Source organism: Coregonus clupeaformis, chromosome 12, assembly GCF_020615455.1.
Source record: "Coregonus clupeaformis isolate EN_2021a chromosome 12, ASM2061545v1, whole genome shotgun sequence".
NCBI lineage: Eukaryota > Metazoa > Chordata > Actinopteri > Salmoniformes > Salmonidae > Coregonus > Coregonus clupeaformis.
In genome coordinates, this window is record NC_059203.1 from 42,359,864 (window position 1) to 42,372,769 (window position 12,906).

Consider the following 12,906-nt stretch of genomic DNA (forward strand, 5'->3'; position numbering starts at 1 on the left):
AGCGAGAGAAAGAGAGAGAAAGAGACAAGGACAAAAAGACGGTAAAACTGAAAACTAGAAAGAGAGGAGAACGATAGAGGAAGTAAAGAGTGTGAGAAAAAGAGAAGGGGGGAGAGAGAGAGAGAGAGAGAGAGAGAGAGAGAGAGAGAGAGAGAGAGAGAGAGAGAGAGAGAGAGAGGATGACCACGAGGAGAAAGAGAGATGGCAAATCAGAGGGAGTTTCAATGTGTAGGAGAATGAGAGAGCTAGAGCGTGTCAGGAGTGTGTCTGAGTGAGTGTTAAAAAGTGCAAGAGCTTAAGACAATATGTGATAGAGAGGGATAGGGAGGGAGAGACAGAGATGCGGCGAAAAGGGGAGTGAGGCGAAATTGAATTGTAGATAGAGGGACTTTCTCTCCTCCTCCTTCCCTCCCGCTTTTATCTATCTCATCTGAAACCACGCCTCCCTCCTTTCACTTGTGTGTGCATCTATAACAGAGGGCTGTCTGCGCCGTGCTGTGTGGGGGTTAGACTCTAAGACTGCCAGCAGAGCGGACAGTAGGGCACAGGACAAGAGTGTGTTCAAGACTGGTCAGAGCAGGTGTATGCCTGTGTGTGAGCCGATGGACGGAGCTCTGTGTGTATCCTGTGTGTGTCGCCTCACCCACTCCACCCAGGGACATCGCTTCTGAGGAGCACAGCTGTGAGGTACAGTACTGTAGCTTTGCTCTACTTTACACTTCTCCTCTGCTCTCCATTGCACTCGCCTCCATTAGATTTACTCTCACCACCACCACCATCATCATCATCTCCTCTGTGTAACGGTGGAGGAGGACGGAACACTCACATGGATGTGGCATTGAACTCCTTCACAAAGTATCTGACTTTGCATTGGGCTGTTGTGGAATAGACGTATCTGAAGTTTGGATCCATCTATTCATTAGAAGTTGGCACATTAAATGAAAAGTCATTATAAATGAACAGTCACATTTTCATTAGGCATGTAGCTTTGTAATAAGCATTGATACAGTAAGTCACTGTATCATGGTAGTGGGTGACTTTAGATGCCAATGCTGTTCGTAGTAGTAGAGTGGTTCAATTGTTTTATAATAGGGCACTGGTTTTACAAATTATTCTGACATGATGAATTGTCATTTCCTCAAGTTGACCATTTCCCCCAGGTTTATCAAGAGTGGAGTTTAGGAGATTCATCCATCATGTAGAGCTTTGTTCTGCCAACACTGACACCGCTCGTACTTGTTCTTGGTGTAGTTTCTGTTCTTTGTGTATTGGTTTGGGTTACGGTATTGTTTCGATTCTCTCTCTGGTTCTTGCCCCAATGATATTTCAACTTCCTTTGGTTTTGTTGTTGGTCTTCGCACTGACATAATATATGACCAAATATTTGTAAAAAAACAGCTCTACTGTTATATCCCAGGCAGTAGGCTAGATTAGGTTAGATGTTTACAGCAATGTTTTGTCAGTGTCTTTATGACCATAACTCTATCCTCCTGATTCCTGCTTATAAGCAAAAACTAAAGCAGGAAGCACCAGTGACTCGGTTAATAAAAAAGTGGTCAGATGACGCAGATGCTAAGCTACAGGACTGTTTTGCTAGCACAGACTGGAACATGTTCCGGGATTCTTCAGATATCATTGAGGAGTACACCACATCAGTCACTGGCTTCATCAATAAGTGCATCGATGACGTCGTCCCCACAGTGACGTCGTCCCCACAGTGACCGTACCCCAACCAGAAGCCATGTATTACAGGCAACATCTGCACTGAGCTAAAGGGTAGAGCTGCCGCTTTCAAGGAGCGGGACTCTAACCCGGACGCTTATAAGAAATCCCGCTATGCCCTCCGACGAACCATCAAACAGGCAAAGAGTCAATACAGGACTAAGATTGAATCATACTACACTGGCTCTGACGATCGTCGGATGTGGCAGGGCTTGAAAACTATTACAGACTACAAAGGGAAGCACAGCTACGAGCTGCCCAGTGACACAAGTCTACCAGATGAGCTAAACCACTTCTATGCTCGCTTCGAGGCAAGCAACACTGAAGCATGCATGAGAGCACCAGCTGTTCCGGATGACTATGTGATCACGCTCTCCGTAGCCGATGTGAGTAAGACTTTTAAGCAGGTCAACATTCACAAGGCCGCAGGGCCAGACGGATTACCAGGACGTGTACTCCGAGCATGTGCTGACCAACTGGCAAGTGTCTTCATTGACATTTTCAATATGTCCCTGACTGAGTCTGTAATACCAACATGTTTCAAGCAGACCACCACAGTCCCCGTGTTAGGCACTCCGCTAGTTCACGCACGCACATGCACAAACACAGATGCACGCATAGGCTACATACTGTACACACATGCATGCACGTACACACACACGCACACACACACAGTAGACATCCCATTACGTTGTATGATCTTTCTCTCTTTCTCCTCACACACTCAGAAGGAGTCTTGACCTGGAGACCAATGTGTCTCAGTGTGAATGCATAAAAGGACTTATGGACTCCACAGAGAGGGTTGCTTGTGTAGGCTATATGTAAAAGGAGAGAGTGTGCTTGGAGAGAGTTTGGTTCAAAGCTGTGCACACGTGCATTCATCTAGAATGTTCTGTAGGTTCTGCATATAGAGGCTGTAGTATTGACCGTTGTTGTACAGGACACGTCTGGTGTCTCCCAGCCAGGGGGAAGATATATTGGCAGGCCATGACACACTAACCACAGAGCCAGCCCACATGGGCACACACACACACACGCACGCACACCACACACATAGTGACAGGAGGCAGATTTCGGTGACAGTGACAAAACTCAAGGTGACATAGCTGGCTGTCTGACTCCTGCCTTTAGTGTGGCTGCACACTTTACCTCCGCTTTTCATTAGGCTGGTTGGGTCAAACATAGGCCTACCTAGAGGATGAAAGGGGTGAGGTGATGAAATGATACTCAAAGACTGAGATGCAAAGAGCATGATTCAAATTGGAGAATGATTTGGAGGATGGTGGATGATTATGACTGTCTACACCCTGATACAACTGATCATCTAAGAACATATTTTGGATAATGTAATGAGTGAGGCCTGTAACTAGTGCTCCTGTTCCCCTCTGAGTTTCCTGTTCATCAGTATGAGCTGCTGTGAGCTGGGGCCTGTGATGAGAAGGTATCTGGAGATCACTGTTTTAATCTCAACCTGCAGCTCTACTCTCTAATGATAGTGGCTGAGATGGCCTCATTTATTTTATTTTGGGGGGAGGGGGGGTTACAGGTCAATTGTTCCTTGACTTGCACCATTCATTCTCGATGTTCATAATTCTAATGTTAGAATTTCTAATAGTAACTGTATCCACTGGCAAATTGAGAGACAGTGAGGTGATTGCCATTTAAGACCCAACATATTTTTTGTGGCAGTGCTGCCTGCCAGCAGTAATCGTCTCTGATTCATTGGGATATTCAAGGAGCTATCATTGTTAATAGATGCAAAGCATTGAATATCTACATTCATGCACTTCTAAATGAATTTAGTAACTTTGCCCCAGAAGCGTTTAACTGCAGGGCACTCCCACATCATATGGAGGAATGTGCCTACCTGATTTATGGGACACGGTGAACAGTTGGGAGTTGGGGCCAGTTTCATCAAACAACTTTTCCTTGGTGTTAAATAGTCTGTGAACAACCTTAAAATGTATATGTTGATGGTTTGGATTATGGGATGCCAATGTCATATTTTTCCATATTCTGTTCCAGTTAAAGGGTTGTTCAGATTCCATTAGATCTGTGGACCATACCTTTTTAATGGCTATCTCAGGATATAAGCTTTCCAGAAGTTGTTTATATATTATAGAGATCAGCCCTTTCGGGAGTCCAGAAAATGTATAAATCCCATCATGTCCTTGTATAAATGGGAAAATGTATAAATCCCATCATGTCCCATATGTCCTTCAAATCTTGGAATGTTCTCAAGCCATTACTGTCGGCAAGGGTAAGGATTCCACATTTAGACCATTGGGGGATGCAAAAGGCCACCCTACAGATTGCAAGGCATTATTGTGAAATATTGGAGTAAGGGCATGCCATTCTGATTCCAAGTTACACAGTTTTTCAATTTTGAGCCAAATAGAAATTGTGTGAGCTATAATATGATCAAAGCAAAGTTTACATTGTTTAAGGGATATATCAGTGAAGACCACCTCTTCCAGGGCAATAGGAGACACCAAATGTCTCTCTATACTCAGTCAGGGGGCAGAAGAATCATGTCTAAACCAATTTAGGATGGGATAAAATGCTAGTGTCTGGGAATACAAATAAAAGTTTAATATGGATAGTCATCCTACATCTTTCCCTCTTTGCAAGTTTGTTAATTTTATCCGGGCTCGCTTACCTTGCCATATACATTTTGAAACCGCACACCGCACAATGGATTTTATCCCAATAGCCAGAAGGTGGAGACAAGGGAACCATTGAACTACAGAAATTCAACCGTGGCAATATATTTATTTTCACAATAGATATTCTGTTGGTTGAAGCAACTGCATTTGATCTACTGTCCATCTACATTTACATTTACATTGTAGTCATTTAGCAGACGCTCTTATCCAGAGCGACGTATCTACTGAGATCGGATTGAATTTATTTGATCATTTGAGATGGAGCTGAATTTGTCTATGATCTTCAAAGCTTTTGGGAGGGATTGAGATAAATTGTCTAGATAAAGTAAGATATCGTCGGCATATAATGAAATGACGTGATCTGTAGAATTGAGAGATATTGGTGTATTTTCTTTTGATTGTCAAATTACTTGGGCAGGGGCTCCATAGAGAATAAAACCGCTTTGGTCCAGATGTACCGATTTGGGTAAGTAAGTTTTGTGACGGGACGACAGAATTTTAGAAAATAGTTTAATATCTGTGTTTATCAAAGATAGAGGGTGATAAATATAAAAAGTTAAATTCGTGCTGTATTTAAATTCCTTCCAAATTAACCTTTGTGAATGGCTGTGTTAATAATTTCAAGTAACAGTGGACCTAATTGGTTACAAAATGGCCTCTTTGATTAGAGTTTTGAAGTGTCACTTTTCTGATGAACTGATGTCCAAAGAGAGAAGAGTGAGAATGTGTAAGAGAGGAAGAGATAAAGAAAATAATTGATGTGTGTTTTTATACCCTCACCGGACAGTTTATTAGGTACATCACCCAGTTCACGAAAATGGATGAGTCACGTGGCCGTGGCATGCCATATAAAACAGGCAGACAGGCATCGAGGCATTCAGTTACTGTTCGATTGAGCGTTAGAATGGGCAAAACGAGTGACCTAAGCGACTTTGAGCGTGATATGATCATCAGTGCCAGGCACGCTGGATCCAGTATCTCAGAAACGCCCTCCTGGGCTTTTCACACACAAAGGTGTCTAGGGTTTATCGAGAATGGTGCAACAAACAAAAAACATCCAGTCAGCGGCAGTCCTGTGGGCGAAAACAGCTCCTTGATGAGAGAGGTCAAAAGAGAATGGCAAGAGTCATGCAAGCTAACAGGCGGGCCACAAACAGACAAATAATAACGCAGTACAACAGTGGTGTGCAAAACGGCATCTCTGAACATACAACTTGTCGAACCATGTCATGGATGGGCTATTGCAGCAGACAACCACGCCGGGTTCCACTCCTATCAGCTAAAAAAAAAAGTAGCGGCTCCAGTGGGCACACGATCACCAATTACGGGACAATTGAGGAGTGGAAAAACAGCACCTAGTCCGACGAATTTCGGTTCCTGTTGAGTCATGCTGATGGCAGAGTCAGGATTTAGTGTAAACAGCATGAGGTGTACCACCTTCCAGTCTGCAGCAACTGTGTTATGCCATCGCGTCAGCATGGACCAACATCCCTACGGAACATTTCCGACTTGTAGAATCCATGCCCCAAAGAATTCAGGCTGTTCTGGAGGCAAAGAGGGGTCCGTCCCGGTACTAGATGGGTGTACCTAATAAACTGGCCGGTGAGTGTATGTGTGTGTTTGCAGTCTTCTGTGTGTGCTGTATGTCTGGAGGCTTGTGCAATGTAATTTCAATCTGCAATCTATGTGAGCGGTGGTGCTGAAGTGTAGGTATCCTGCATTGAAATGTAATTACACCCATCCAGTCAGCCCCAAAGTGGAGACTTCAGAGTCCTGCATCTTTCACAGGACATATCAATCACTAGTGTTGCCAGTGAGATTCAAGCCTTTGATTTCAACTAGATCTCTGCTTTTGTGACGTGCTCTGACCAGTTTTGCCTTGGTGTCATGGTGTTGAATTATTTATGAAATAAACTTTGATAGTTTCACTCAAAAAGAATTCAAGAGCAGAAATCTTGAGATTTGAAACCCTTCTGAGTATGAGATGCTTTTGTTGAGGCCACAAGTCACAAGCATCCTTATTATCATCCCAATTACCATCATGGTCATCATCATCCTCTGCATCACTGCCAACCCCATTTTGAACATTATGTTCCTCTCTAGCTACCCATCTTCATCATTAGTATTTCATACCTCTCTCTCTGCATCCTGACCACTGTTCCCATTAGGACAGTAGCACCAAACAAACCAGGGTCGGGGTCAATTCCACAAATTTAATTTAAATTCAATTCTCTCTCCCTGTAAATTCCATGTCATTCAATTCAAATTTCATGTCAGTCTTTGAATTTAGAGATAACTAAATTCCTCTGAATCCCAATGTTAGCCAAATTTAAATTATTAAATACCCAATTCAATATTATCCCTAACAATTCCAATTCTATTCCCTTAGGCTTTCAGGCTGATCATGCCACTGTTCAGACAACCTACGTAGCTATACTGGAAATATAGGAATACAGGTTGAAATGATTAGAAACATATATTTCAGTCAATGTTTGATAATATGTGCATTAACTCCATGAACTGGGAAATGTAGAAATATTGAATTCCAAAGATTAAATGTTTTTATAATTCCAATTCCATAACTTGAAGAGTTTTTAAAATACAAATGTAATTCAACAAAATTCTCCACTTCATGTGTAAATTCAAGAATTGGAATTGACCTCAACCCTGAAACAAACACACCCTCCCTCCTTCCCTCCTCCCTCCTGGGCAACAGGGAGGGACAACAATCGATGTCAGCTCTCAGATAACAGTGGTGCTAAGTGGCCTATCGATGCAATGATTAAATGAGTACAGGATGCAGTGGTGGAATTGGAACCAATATTAAAGGCGCCATGGTAAGCAACAGGGAGAAGAGAAGAAAGGTGATCATATTAGGACACTGGTGTGAGTGATGTTACTGACAGAGGCAATGAGTCCCCCATGTTTTCTCATTTTTGAGCATTTAAATGGTCATTTGGGGTGCTGCTGGGTCCAAATTATGGCATTGCTGAAACCTATATTTTAACTTCTGCTGCCTGAAGATATTGTAAGATACCAAGTGAGGGTTTGTCTATTTTCATTACAACTCCATGTTATGATGACTGCAGATAAAAAGGTAAATGATGAATGAGTTCTTGTAATGATTCAGTGATTCATCATTTAGACAGCTGTAGGCCTACTTACATCTACATATCTATTTGGAAGCATTCCTGAGGGGCCCACATCTAATTCTCAGCAACTTGTAGGATTAACAAGATTGCAACTTTCATCCCAGGCTATGGACCTGTCTAAATCATTTTGACACTATTTTCTCCAATTGCTGTGTGCTTCGTCTCATCATTCATTTGAGCCTGGTCTCATAGACTAGACGTAACATAGTAAATTTAAATCCGGGACATTCAAATTTGTAGGATATGTTACGTAAGACAGATGGTTACTTAAGGCAAAAATTAAAGTAGGTTGGTTGATCGGGGTGGATGAGTAGGCGTATAACGCAAATGTCTAGTAACCCAAAGGTTGCGAGTTCGAATCTCATCACGGACAACATTAGCATTTGAGCTAATTAGCAACTTTTTAACTACTAATTACTTTTTAACTGCTTTGCAACTACTTAACCTTTTAACTTAACTCCTAAACTTAACCCTAACCTTAACCCTAATCTCTAACCCTAACCCTTAGCCTAGGTAACATGAGCCAACTAGCTAACATTAGCCACCTAACCACCTAGCTAGAATTCGTAACATATAATACATTTTGCAAATTCATAACATATTCTACGTTTTGCAAATTCATTACATATAATACGAATTGTAATTCGTAACATATTATACGAAATGGGTGATGGACAACCACAAATTAATAGATACCATATGAAACGTAACATATCATACTAAATTGAGTGTCTCAGATTTACATAAAGAATAATACGAAATGCTATGAGACCAGGTTGTTCATTTCCATTTCTCCCTTCTCTCCTCTCTGTTGAGAGGTCCCTGCCCTAGCCTGTCCTCTCCTTCCCTGTTCCCTCCTTTCTACTCCCTCCCCGGTCCAGCCATTGTGGTGCCTAATAAGGTTTATGGAATTACAGATCTCTGAAATTTGATTTTTCACTCCACTAAAGCATGGGGATTAGTGGTTTAGTACTTGGTGCATTAGGGCCTCATTGACCTGTAACTGAACTGCTTTGGTTAAGGGCCCCCAAGGTGGACAGATCAAGGGACGGACCGATGTGGGCTCTCATCCCGTCCCACTGTCTGTCTAATCTTCTCTGTCTGATCTACGCCTCACCATTCTTGGATCTGCTTGGTTAACACGTAGGCTAGTTAGATACACTCTGATATTCTGTCTTATACATTCAAATGTCTTAGATTAGTTTGAAAACTGAGCTTCAGGTGTTTTGTTTAAAATGAATCATCATTAGGTCAAGAGATTAGGAATTCCTCCCCCTGGTTGTGTTTAATGAAGTGTGAGATCCACTCGTTAACCTTGTGATCATCAGGCCACCTGAAGCCATGTTGTGCTTCATCACAGACACTATAGTTGTTGAACTATAATTTAGCAATATCTGGGAATGGATGGAGCGATAGAGGCAAAGAGAGAGTTGGTGAGGGAGAGAGAGGAACTGAGAGACTGAGAGAGAGACAGAGGGAGAGAGAGAGTGAGGGTGGAATAGTGAGGGAAGGATTGGCATGGAGACATGATTAATTGAGCAGTCCAGTCTCAGCTCTGCTCATTGAACTCTTAATTGGGGGAGAGAAAGGGTTGTGGAATCAATAGGAGAGGAACAACATTCTACTCCACTGAAATCAATCAGGGGTGTGGTTGAGAAGGATAACATACCCAATCACAGAAACATGGCTTGAGGCCTCCTCTCAGTCAGACCTGATCACAATCAAACTGCTGAAAGACAGCTGTGTCAGGCAGTTATACTCCAAAGTCACTACACCTCTGATTACATGTAGGGGATTGTGCACTTCATTTTTTTTTATTCCTATGTGGTTTTAGTCCTGAAAATATGAGAATGTTTCTAACAATGAGATCTCACGTTGCAGTGCAGTGAGGGACAATAATTGAAGGAGAATAATATTTTTACTTGAACTACAAATATGCTTTTCTTCTCCTTCTCCCCTTCCTCGGGGTAATAACAATTTTTTTCCCCTGTCACTTTGTGATGTATCATCCTTTTATCCAAATCAAGGACGAGGCCAGGTGTCGCATTTTCTCTCTGCGGTTGTCACATCGCCTTGTCACCCTCCGTACACTAAAACCGCCTCTCTCTCCTGTTATTTATATTAAAACTGTCAATCCTTTTATTTTAGTGAGACAAGGGGAAAATATATAATTTTTAAGCTACTTTTGAAAGTGTGTTTCGGTGGATGTCTGCTAAACACTGGATTTCTGTGGGTGTCTTTGTTGGCCAAATAAAACAATACCTTTGGGTATATGGGTTTGTGTCTCCTCAACCAGACATGAGTAATATGTTTGTGTTGTGAACACCCTTTCCCTTTCCCCTGTATCTATCAGGTATGTGTTAATCTGCCTCATATCACTGCCTTTGAGAACACAGCATAGGGTGGCATATAGAATCTTGAGAGAGTTCTGTCCTTTTATCCCTCAGATGGACAGACAAACAGACAGACCGGTGCACTGCCTCTCCTCTCTTTGATGCCCATGAGTGGCTGGCATGCCCTGGCATTGAGCTCCATGGGTGCTTAGGTGGTATTCTTAGAATATCAAACACCCCCTGACACACGCAGGCACGCGCACACACACTCCCCAAAATGATACCCTTGCTTAGTGTCTGTGGTGTAAAGTGTTATCTACTTTAGGACCACAGTATTATTTTACAGAGAACAAACAATTAAATGTTTGTTGAGTCATATCATTACTGAGAGCTGTCGGTCAGAGTCCGGCATGATGAGAATAGAATGTTTGGTGCGGTGTTCAGTGTTGTCTTTTATGGAGATAAGAGGATGGTTTGGCAACATGGATGAGTGGTTTACACACTGGACGTTGACACCCAGCCAATCATAACAAAGAGCAGATAGCTTCAACACTGTCAACACGTCTTGTCTTCACAGCCAGGCACAGAACAAAGCCTTCAAATATAGAACATTTTAGACATACAGACACTTTTAGACATAGAGACAGTTTTAGAAGCAGAGACAGTTTTAAAAGAGCTTGCTGATTGAAAGAGCTTGGTGAGTTCAGAGACATTTCGGTTTCTCATACATTTTGACAGGTGCATGACGTTAGAGTTGGTCTATTGAAAATAGTTGTTTTGTATTTGATGATATTGATAGTGAAATAGTATCTAGATATAAAGCAGATGTTTGATCCACCTCTCTGTCATCTGGGAGGGAGGAGTGGTGGTTGTGAGTGTCATCTGCTGGGAAGGAATCATAATGGGGGAAGGCATCTGTTCATGAGGAACAACAATAGAGTATGTCATCTGTTGGGGATGAGCCGTAATGGAGTAACACCCAAAAGAGCCAGAATGGAGTATTTATACCATAGTATACTATAGGCTGCTTTATGTGGTCTACACGCATCCCAGATCAGGAATATGCAGCATGAACAGAGTATAATGCATTCACTCACTTTGACATCCGAACAGGGAGACAGTTGTTTTCTAACTACCCACATGCGAAAATACTACAGTTTACTATAGAATACTACAGTACTTACTACAGAACTCTGTAGTAAACTGTAGTATACTGTACAATAATATACTACACACTGTAGCATCCCTCAATCATGTGTAGTACTTACTATTGAATGTTGTAGAATACTATAGTAAATATTACAGTATTATCGGAAAAAAACACTGTAGCAAATAATACAGTAATGTCGGTAAAAACACTACAGCTGTAAAAAACACGACACTTTTTAAAATCTATAGTCAATACTACAGTATTTAATTAGCATACACCCTGCCTAATCACCTCCCCCATATCCCAATTTCTGCCATCCATAAGTGAGAAACCTACATGCCAAGTATAGACCATATATTGTGTTCCCAACAGGTTATAGAAAAGAGCAGAAGCTCTATCTGTTCAGACTCCAGTCCTATCTACATACAGTGAGGGAAAAAAGTATTTGATCCCCTGCTGATTTTGTACGTTTTCCCACTGACAAAGACATGATCAGTCTATAATTTTAATGGTAGGTTTAATTGAACAGTGAGAGACAGAATAACAACAACAAATCCAGAAAAACGCATGTCGAAAATTTTATAAATTGATTTGCATTTTAATGAGGGAAATAAGTATTTGACCCCTCTGCAAAACATGACTTAGTACTTGGTGACAAAACCCTTGTTGGCAATCACAGAGGTCAGACGTTTCTTGTAGTTGGCCACCAGGTTTGCACACATCTCAGGAGGGATTTTGTCCCACTCCTCCTTGCAGATCTTCTCCAAGTCATTAAGGTTTCGAGGCTGACGTTTGGCAACTCGAACCTTCAGCTCCCTCCACAGATTTTCTATCTGATTAAGGTCTGGAGACTGGCTAGGCCACTCCAGGACCTTAATGTGCCTCTTCTTGAGCCACTCCTTTGTTGCCTTGGCCGTGTGTTTTGGGTCATTGTCATGCTGGAATACCCATCCTAGACCCATTTTCAATGCCCTGGCTGAGGGAAGGAGGTTCTCACCCAAGATTTGACGGTACATGGCCCCGTCCATCGTCTCTTTGATGCGGTGAAGTTGTCCTGTACCGTAGCAGAAAAACACCCCCAAAGCATAATGTTTCCACCTCCATGTTTGACGGTGGGGATGGTGTTCTTGGGGTCATAGGCAGCATTCCTCCTCCTCCAAACACGGCGAGTTGAGTTGATGCCAAAGAGCTCGGTTTTGGTCTCATCTGACCACAACACTTTCACCCAGTTCTCCTCTGAATCATTCAGATGTTAATTGGAAAACTTCAGACGGCCCTGTATATGTGCTTTCTTGAGCAGGGGGACCTTGCAGGCGCTGCAGGATTTCAGTCCTTCACGGCGTAGTGTGTTACCAATTGTTTTCTTGGTGACTATGGTCCCAGCTGCCTTGAGATCATTGACAAGATTCTCCTGTGTAGTTCTGGACTGATTCCTCACCGTTCTCATGATCATTGCAACTCCACAAGGTGAGATCTTGCATGGTGCCCCAGGCCGAGGGAGATTGACAGTTCTTTTGTGTTTCTTCCATTTGCGAATAATCGCACCAACTGTTGTCACCTTCTCACCAAGCTGCTTGGCGATGGTCTTGTAGCCCATTCCATTCTTGTGTAGGTCTACAATCTTGTCCCTGAGATCCTTGGAGAGCTCTTTGGTCTTGGCCATGGTGGAGAGTTTGGAATCTGATTGATTGATTGCTTCTGTGGACAGGTGTCTTTTATACAGGTAACAAACTGAGATTAGGAGCACTCCCTTTAAGAGTGTGCTCCTAATCTCAGCTCGTTACCTGTATAAAAGACACCTGGGAGCCAGAAATCTTTCTGATTGAGAGGGGGTCAAATACTTATTTCCCTCATTAAAAAGCAAATCAATTTATAACATTTTT

The 12,906-nt window shown here is 42.3% G+C and overlaps 1 protein-coding gene across 1 annotated transcript in view; it reads left to right on the plus strand.

Moving 5' to 3' along the window:
• Positions 1 to 217: 217 nt before the first annotated feature.
• LOC121578238 (extracellular sulfatase Sulf-2-like) overlaps positions 218 to 12,906 on the plus strand; it is a 66,657-nt gene continuing 53,968 nt past the window's right edge. Inside the window, exon 1 of the mRNA XM_041892446.2 lies at positions 218 to 687. The gene's annotated coding sequence lies outside the window, so the exon portion shown is untranslated. The remainder of the gene's footprint in view (positions 688 to 12,906) is intronic.